Source organism: Hipposideros armiger, unplaced genomic scaffold, assembly GCF_001890085.2.
Source record: "Hipposideros armiger isolate ML-2016 unplaced genomic scaffold, ASM189008v1 scaffold_238, whole genome shotgun sequence".
In the NCBI taxonomy this organism is placed as follows: Eukaryota; Metazoa; Chordata; class Mammalia; order Chiroptera; family Hipposideridae; genus Hipposideros; species Hipposideros armiger.
This window is the reverse complement of record NW_017731588.1, coordinates 1,675,292-1,685,361: the sequence shown is the minus strand read 5'-3', so window position 1 is coordinate 1,685,361 and position 10,070 is coordinate 1,675,292.

Sequence of the window (10,070 nt, the reverse complement as noted above, 5' to 3'; positions counted from 1 at the left end):
GATGGTGAACAACAGCTCCACCTGGAGCTGGGCTGCCGTGAGTCACTGGGGACGGGTAGGCTACAGTGGGGCTGGCCGGCAGCAGAAGTGAGCTTTTGTGAGCCACCATGAGCCGCCGTGAGCAGCTGTCCAATGGCCAGTGACCGACTGACTGCCTCACCCAGGAAGAGCGTAATGATAATACCAACATGGACCAGTGAAGCGACATCCTCCACAACTAGACAGAAGAACAAAAGGACAACAACTTGTCTGTTCCCCTTCCCCAATTCCCCAACTCTGTTCCCCTCCCCCAATTCCCCAATAAAAATCTTAAAAAAAAAAAAAAAGAATGTCATGCTAAGGCTTATACTTAATTTTACAGGCAGTAGTTGACAATTTCCCCTTGTAAGGAAATAATACAATCGTCCATCTTTGTATCCTTAATATCTAGAACAGTGCCAGGGATTTAGATGATAAATAACAAATGGCTGGATGAATGAATGAAGATTTTTGAGAAAGGAAATTATTTCATCTAATCTTCAGCTTATTTTAATATTAAGAATCCCTCACTTGTATATACAATTTTATAGGTACAGAAACATTGTGTTCTATTATCTTATTAAAAATGTGATCCCCCAACAAGTTTATTAGGAAAGAACGGACAGATATTATTCCCATTTCCTGGCAGATATTGTTATTCTCATTTACAGTGGACAAAATCCAAAACTCTGCTTCCTGTAATATCCTTTCGTCTGTCTGAAGGACTGGTGAACGTATGCCTGCATATGACAGGCCTCTCATGAGGAGCCTCAGTCTTGCTCCACACTCACCATACTCAGAACCCCTACATATCCCCCAAAATAGATCCAAGTCTACAATGCAGGGATATTTTACTGATTACTTAATGGAGAGCCAGGTAAGAAGGTTCATCATGCCCCATACAGCAAATTCTCCTTTAGATATTTCTGCTCTTTTCTCCAAGGTTCCTCTTCCTAGCCATCGACTCATCTCTCTTCTTTCTCTTTCATAACCTTGCCACTCCTTCCCACCCAAACAAACAACCACAAGACCCTTCATTTTTTTCAAGCCTGTCAGTTTTTCAGTATGTGTACTCCTTTCTGCAAAACAAAAGTCCTGTCGTTGTTTTCCTTTTTTAATTTTCTTAAGCATACCTCCTTAATGTCTCATTTCATCCAGTTACAGGTAAAGAGGGGATGAGATTTGGTCTTTGGAACTCTGGAGCAGGGGTTGGCAAACTGTGGCTCGTGAGCCACATGCGGCTCTTTGGGTATGTCCCGTCTCAAAAGTTTGCCGATCCCTGGAAGAGCCAATCCTGTCCCTCACAAAAATTTAAAAATTATTCAAGAGCCATAAATATATTTTTACATAATCACCGTTATGTGAGTAATACCCTTTAAAATACTTATAAGTGAAACTATGATATTTTTATTTTTATTTTCAATTTTACTTCAGAGCCACAGTTTGCGAGCCTCAGTTTACTGACCCCTGGCGGCTCTTGCGTCTCAAAAGTTTGCCGACCCCTGCTCTAGAGAACAGATTAATGAATAAGAGGAAGTCATAGAGATAAAAGTGTTAGTTCAATATAACTTTCTAACAGAGCAACCCAATAATGGAACTGGCTGCTTCACAAAGTAGTGAGCTCCCCATCCCTGGAAGTATTCAAGCAGGTCAGGTCCATGCTCTGACCTCCAAAACCGGATGTGATAGCCCTGCATATTTATGAAGACAGTGATCTTCTTCCCCCAAATCTCTTCTCTAGGTTAAACATCTCTAATTCCTTCAAGGGTTCCTTATGTGATGTAGCTTTTTAGTATCTTAGTGTCATTACTCTGGACTTAGCACAATTTGTCAGTTCATCGTGAATTTATTCAAAAATATTCATTGAGTGCCTACTATGTTTCGGACACCATTTTAGGAGCAGGGAACAAAACAAAGTCCCCGTCCTCATAGAACTTACTGCCTACCGGGAGAGACAGACAAGAAACAAGTTAGTTTTTTAAATGTCAGGGATAATAAGCACTAGGTAGAAAAACAAAGGAGGTAAGGGATAATAATAAAGGGATAACAAGTGCTAGGTGAGTTTCTATTTTTATACAAGGTGGGCCTCTAAAGTAAGATGACAGTTGAGCAGAGATCTGAAGGAAGTGAGAGAAGGAGCCATCAGACGGCTGTGAGAAGAACAATCTAAGTAGACATAACAAGTACTAAAGTCCTAAGGAGTGCGCTTGGTTATTTGATGAACAACGGGGAGGCCAGTTTATTGGGAGTGGTATGGGCAAAGGGAGAGAAACAGCAGGAGGCAAATCACGTAGAGCATTGTAGGTCAATTATAACTACAGTCATGCACCACTTAACAACGGGGATAAGTTCCAAGTAATGTGTCCTGGGGCGATTTCATCATAGAACTCATTTACACAAACCTAGATGGAATCACCTACGACACACCAGGCTATATGGTAACCTATTACTCCTAGGCTACAAACCTGTACAGCCTTTTCTTTCTCATCACAAACATTTTGTTTTCACTGTCATTGCCATGGTGCTGAGAGGGATATGCTTCTATGTCTGGTGTTTAATCCAGATTATTAGAAGTTTCTCTATGTCTGATGTAGGCCCTTCTTGAATTTTTGTTAGTCTTATAGCTTTCAGTAAAGTAGATCTTTTCCCAGCTTCCATCACTTTGTTCTTATTCTTCAAGATTGTAGCTATGGTGGAATGGGACATGCCTGGGACTGGCAAGCAATAACCCCTGACTTCCCACTTTCATAGTCCTTAATCATTTATAATTTTGCTTCTTGGTTAATTATTTGATGTGGCCTCATACTGGCAACATTAGCAGTGGATTTTTTTTTTCAGAAAAGAACAGTTTATTAGAAGCAAAAATACATTACAAAGAAGCAGAAGCGGGCCCAAGCAGTAGGGAGTGGCTCAAGGGCCATTATTAGAAGAGAAAGTACACGTCAAAGAGTTAGGAGCAGGTGAAGCAAAAGGAGCTCAAAAAGCCAGCAGTGGATTTTGTATGCTTAGAGTCCATGATGAACAAAACAACATGAGATTAAATCAAGCACAAGAGAAAATGATGCAATCAAGGGACGCAGGAAACACGGGAGGTATGAGGCTGCCGCCAGCACACTGTTTTTTAGCAAACTTGTTTTTATAAGTAGAAGAGTACACTCTAAAATAATAGTAAAATATATAGTGTAGTAAATATGTAAACCAGTAACATAGTTATTTATCATCATTATCAAGCATTATATACTGTACATAATTGTATGTGCTATACTTTTATATGACTGGCAGTGCACTAGATTTGTTCACACCGGCATCACCATAAACACATGAGTAATGCGTTGCGCTACCATGTTATGACAGCTATAAAGTCGCTAGGCAATAGGAATTTTTCAGCTCCATTATAATCTTATGGGACCACCATTGTACATACAGTCCACTGTTGACTGAAACATCGTTATGCAGTGCGTGACTATACTTTGAGTTTTATTCTGAGTGAGATGGGAAGCCATTGGAGGCTTTTGAGAAGAATGTTGACATGATCTGACTTCTGTTTGAAGAGTATCACTATGACTAACATGAGGAAATAGAATTTAGACAAACTCAAGGAGCCCCAAAAACATATACACTCCTGTTAGGAGGCTGTTATAATAATATGGGTGAAAAATGATGGTGGCACGGACGTGTGTGTTCACCATAGAGATAGTAAAAGTACTTAGATGTTGGACATATTATGAAGATAGAGCCAATAGAATTTCCTGACAGATTGGATGTGGGTATAAGAGAAATAGAATAAAAAATGGACTCTAATAAATGCAAATTAAAGCCACAATATGATGGCCCTATTTACCCACCAGTATAGTTAAAATGAAAAAGACAACTCTAGGAAGGGTGGGAGACAGCGAGGGAGGGAGGGAGGAAAAGATAGTATGGGCAAGGATATAGAACAGGGGTCCCCAAACTTTTGAGGTGAAAGAGTCGCCCGGGGTCAGCAAACTGTGGCTTGCAAACTGTGGCTCTGAAGTAAAATTGAAAATGAAAATAAAACTATCACAGTTTCATTTATAAATATTTTAAAGGATATTATTCACATAATGGAGATTATGTAAAAATATATTTATGGCTCTCAAATAATTTTTAAATTGTTGTGAGGGACAGGATTGGCTCTTCCAGGGGTCGGCAAACTTTTGAGACGGAACGTCCCCAAAGAGCCGCATGTGGTTTGGGAGCCGCAGTGTGCCGACCCCTGACAGAGAACAACTAGAACTTTAATACACTGCTGTTGGTAACGTAAACTGGTACAACCACTTTGAAAAGCTGGTAGTGTCTACTAAAGCTGAATACATGCGTATGCCTCCTAGCTATATACCTAATGGAAATGCTTACATTACTTTCCCTATCAAATTGTAAAAAAATAATAATATTGCAGAAAATATATAAAATTCAAAAAAGTAGAAACAAAGGGGAAAAGCCAAATTTCACCAACAAATGTTACTAATTAGAGATATGTCCTTTTAGAATCTTTCTGTAGTTGTCATTAAAGTAATTGAAATCATAGTGTATATTCTGATTTACATATCATTGCGATAACTTTAAGTGTTATTATAAATTTTTTATAAATTATTCTAATGGCTGCATAATATACCATCATGTAGATGTGTCATAGCTACTTAACCCCTCTTCTATTGTTAGAATCTATGTTTGCTTTTGTTTTTTCACCATCACAAGCATGTATTGTGGCACATAAAGCTTTTTATATACTGGTTAAAAAAACAAATGAGAAAAAATATGATACTCTCAATTGATGATGGGAATGTATTAGTTAACAGAACTCAATATCCATTCGTGATAAAATCTCTCAACAAACTAGGAACAGAAGGAAACCTCCTTAACCTAAAAAAATGGGGGATCTACAAAAAGGGCATAACACTTAATGGTGAAAGACTGAATGTTTTCTCCCTACGATTGGAAACACAACAAGGATGTCCACTCTTGCCACTCCTATTCAATATCATCCAGAAAGTTCTAATTGATGCAACAAGGCAAGTAGGGGGGGGGGAAGACATATGGAATAGAAAGGAAGAAATAAAACTGTTTCTATTGGTAGTCAACATGATTGTCAATATAGAAAATCCTATTAAATCTACCCAAAAAAGCTCCTAGAACTAATTATTAGGAGTTTGGCAAAGTCACTGGATACAAAGTCATGATACAGAAAATCAATTGTATTTCTATATATTGGCAACAAGTTATCAGAAAACAAAATCAAATAAACAATATAATTTATAATTGCACCAAAATAACGAAGTACTTAGGGATAAGTATAACAAAATATATGATAGATTTTATGCTAAAAACTATAAAGCACCAATGAAGGAAATCAAAGAAGAGCTCAACAAATGGAGTGATATAAAATGTTCACTGACTGGAAGGTTCAATTCTGTTAAAATGTCAGTTCTCCCTAAATTGACACATAGATTCAACACAAACCCAGTAAAAATCCCATCAGGATTTCTTGAGTAGATATCAATAAGGTGATTCTACAATTTATACATAAAGGCAAAGGAAGTGGAAAGCTAAAATAATTTTGAAAAAGTAGGGCATTGTTGGAGAATTTGCACTATCTGATTTCAAGACTTCCTATACCACTACACTAATAAAAACAGTGTAGTGTTGGCAAAACGATAGATGCATAGATCAATAGAGTCCAGAAATAGACTGACACAAATACGGCCAACTGAGTTTTTCACAAAAGGGTAATGGGGAAAGGTTGTCTTTTCAACAGATGATGCAGGAGTAATTGAACATTCATATGCAAAAAAAATGGAAACCTTGACCTACACCTTACACTTTTTAAACAGTGAATTGAAATGGGTCATAGACCTAAATGTAAACCTATGAAACTTTTAGAAGAAAACAAAGGAGAAAAGTCTGTTTCACCTTGGGTTAGATAGAGTTCTTAAATGCAACATCAAAGCAAAATTCACAAAAGGAAAACTTAGTAAATTGGACGATAGGGATAGAGAACACATCAGTGTTGTCAGGGCTTAAGGGTGATGGAGGTTTTGACTACAAAGGGGTAACACATGGAAATTTTTAGGTGATGACGAACCATTCTCTGTTTTGATTGTGGTGGTTACGTAACTGTACATTTGTCAAAACTCACAGAACTATACACCAAAAAGTGAATTTAACTGATGTAAATTACAATTAAGTTATACATATGTATATATAGCAATATATACATATATACAATTAAGATACATATATTATATATACATATATGAATTTTTAAAGTTTTTCTCCTCATATTACCATCAAGTCACATCTCCTATGAGATGTGTAATTTTCTTGAGTCCAAGATTAGGCCTACCTTAATCCCTGTTAACTTTCCATTTCCTCTCATTCCAGAACGTAAAACTTCATCATTTGGAAGTTATTCTTTTTGAGTAAGTTATTCTTTCTGTCTCAAAAAGGTCCAACTCATTTTTGGGAGTGGTAAAATAACATGCCATCAGCCTTTAGCACTTTAGCCAGGATCCATTTACCGGGTTAACGAGCTATCATTGTGGATGGCGGTGAGTAGGCCCCTGAGTGCCAGGGTACAGGACAGACGTGCTTTGATGATGGGAGGAAAAGGAAAGAAAGGCCTGCAGCATAGCACACCAATGGGGCACTAGAGGCTAGAGGTGGAGGTGGGAGGGCAGTGATCAGAGAGCAGAGATGAGAGCGTGCCAAGAACACACTGAGCTAACTTCACAGCTTTGCCTCCAGCTGGCTCTGGACTTAAGCCAGTCTCTTCCTTGAACTTTCATTTCCTCCCTTCTGAATCTGTCAAGTCTCTACTCAACATCTGTTCCATAGTGTAGCCAAGATCTTCCTTGGTCTCCATTTATTCAACAAATATTTATCATAACTGATTCTAATAACGCTCTCTTCTGTTTGTACAACACGAAAGCCCTTTTATATCTGCTTATCTCTTTTGATCTAAGGGAAGGAGAATTAGCCCTCATTTCCAGAGATGGAAATAGAACCTCAGAAACGTGAAAGTGATTTACCCAAGGTCACCTTTTTAAATACTGAGGCCTGGACTCTTTCCATTACATGTACTCTGCTGCCCCCTACTGTTTACTTAGCATTAGATACTAAATTTCAAAGATATCACACAGTAGCTACAATCTAAATAAGAGTGTTTACATTTGTTAACTTAACAAATATTTATTGAGATCCTACTATGTGCCAGAAAAAAAAATACAGGCAGGCATGGTCCCTGTGCACATGGAGCTTATGATGTAGAGGGGGGATATAGAGTTCTACAATTAATCACATAATTATAATTTGCATAAATACTATAAAGTACAAGGTGTTATTCTCGTATAAGGATATAGATTAGGGGTACGTAGCCTGATCTGGAGGCTTAGGGAAATCTTGCATGAAGTGGAATCCATAGGAATAGATTATTTATTGGCTATGGAGGAGGTTAAGGATGCATCAAGGATACCTCCCAGCTCTCGGGTATGAAGTGGGCAGATGGAGTATTGTTAGTAAGTTGGGGAAGTCTAAAGGAGGGTGAGATTTAGAATGAGAGGGCCATGAGCTTCGTTTGGGCCTTGTGCAGTTTGGAAATCCTGTGAGACATTTAGGTATAGATGTGAGTAAGCAATTGGATCTATGAGTTCCGGAGCAAGATCTAGGCTAGAGACAGATATTTGGGAGTTGTTGGGAAGCAGATGGTATTTGAAGTTGTGGTAATGGATAAAATCTCTTAATAAGGAAAGAGCAGAAAGAGGGCTTATAAGTGTCCTGAGAAACTCCTGAATTTAAAAGTTCAGTTGGAAGAGATGGGACTAGAAGAGGAAACTAGGAATGAGGAGCCAACGAGGTAGGGAGGAGGGAGGGAGGGGAATCAGGAGGGAGGAGGTAGGGAGGGGAATCAGGAGGGTGTGATAGTGCCAAAGCCAAGGGAAGAGCGTGTTTCAAGAGGGAAACTGGCCAGCTCTGATGGAAGCTCTGAAGGTAGCAAGTAAAAGTTATTTACCAGGCTCGCCTCATGAAACGGAGGTCCAGTTTCAGAGGCCGAGAAGTGGGGAGGACCAGACCAGAACCTCCTAGAAAACCCTCCAGAAGCCACCATAGTGTGTTGTCTCGGACCAGTGGTCTTCATACCCTTTTTCTCACACAGCACCTAAAATAATTTTCTCACCTAAAATAATTTTGATAAATAATGTCACCCCATATTTAAAGGTATTTCCCTGAAACTGATATTTTTTAATTGTCCCTTTGTCACCTCCAGGATTTATTACTGCCTCAGGCAATGTACCATAGTAAGATTCAGGATGGGCCAGGGATATGCCTTTCTTATGAAGACTAGAAGAACTACAATCATGAAGGAAAAGCCAGCTTGGAGCCATAACCCCAGGAACTTTCTCAGGTAGAGTACACATGGAAGTTGAGAACCTGGAAACTAATTCCCTTAACAATATCAGTGCATGAGTACCCTTTAGAAAGTCTTCATGTATCATAGGCATATTGCATATCCACATTTAAAAACAAGTGTTGCAGGGTCGGCCAAGTGGCTCAGTTGGTTAAGAGCTCGCTCAAGAGTGCGAGCTCTGAGCAACAGCGGTTCGATGCCCAGCCCGAGCTGAGCTGCTGCTGAGCTGCCAACAGGTGGCAGGATGGCTCAGCTAAAGCAAAACAAAACAAAAACAAGTGTTGCAAAGGATTAGGGGTAATCTGAAACTACTGCCAGTTTCCTAGAACCTGGAACTGAGTGGTGGGGCCAACTGGCCCTGAGGGAATCGGACCCCCGTGTTAAATGCCTGAAGAGTATAAGGAGATTCAGAGATAGGTGTGGGTGGTTTGGGGGATCCTCCAAAGGTTTGCCAGTTTAGTCATCTCCCACCACTGCAGGGGACCATCATGGCTCTTAGAAGCAAGAGCCAGCCATCAGAGCCTGCTGGCCTGCGTGAAATTAGAGTCTAATCTGAACATGAAAGTGAGGTATGACTATGAAGCACTATGACATCATTCAGCACACCCATCCAAACATAGCCCCTCCAACTCACTCATTCTCGCAGCTCCCACGCGCCTGGTCATGTGTCAGGTGCTAGGGTTACCAAAATAAGCATAAGCCACAGCCAAGTCCTTGAGAAGCTCGGAGAGAGACGTTTAAACAAATAATCATAATACATTGTGATAAAGAGTTAATCAAACTACATGCAAGAGCTGGGGGAGCACAGAAGGAAGAGGGTCTTGGGTGAGGGGGTTCAAGGAAAGCTTCCCAAAGCAGGTCGCATTTGAGTTCTTTCTTGCCAGCCATGTAGTCCATCAGATAGAAAAAAAGATGGCGGTAGAAATATGTTCCAGGCAAAAGGAGCATGCCACTTTAGCAGCCAGTGTTAAGGTGGCACTCAAGGGGCAGAGCTGACTTCATGGGCGTGCACCTCTGCAGCCATACAGGCCTCACACTTAGGAGAGCCCCCACATTTGTTTTAATGCCCTGCTACCACCATCTTGGAATTTTTACTATTTTAAAAACTTTTGTACTGGGCCCCACAGATTATATGGGGGGCAAGACGAAAGCAGGGAGACCTGTCCAGAAGCTACTGCTATAGTCCAAGTAAAGAAATAACAAGGGAACTAAATGAAGGTCTTGTCATAAGAATAATACAGATCCACACGGTCCTTTTCAACACCTACCTGGTGTTCCTCTGTTTAGATGTAGCTGTTTCCCCAACTGGAAAATGCTTAGGTTGATTTTGATCTTTTGTAATTATGAGGAAAGCCACAATGAATCATTTTGTGTATTTGTACATAGGCAAGGATGATCTATCTAGGATAAATTCTCACAATTAGAGTTGATGGGTCAAAGGGATGCTCATTTTCAGAGTTGACAAGCATTGCTAATTTGTGCTCCAAAGTGAGTATTTCAATTTATATCCCTTCCAACACTACTTTTTTCATGCTCTCTTTAACACGCTATAATATCCAACTTTTTTATATTTGCAGTCTTGTAGATGAGAAAGCAATAGCTCATTGTTCTAATTTGCCTTCCTTTA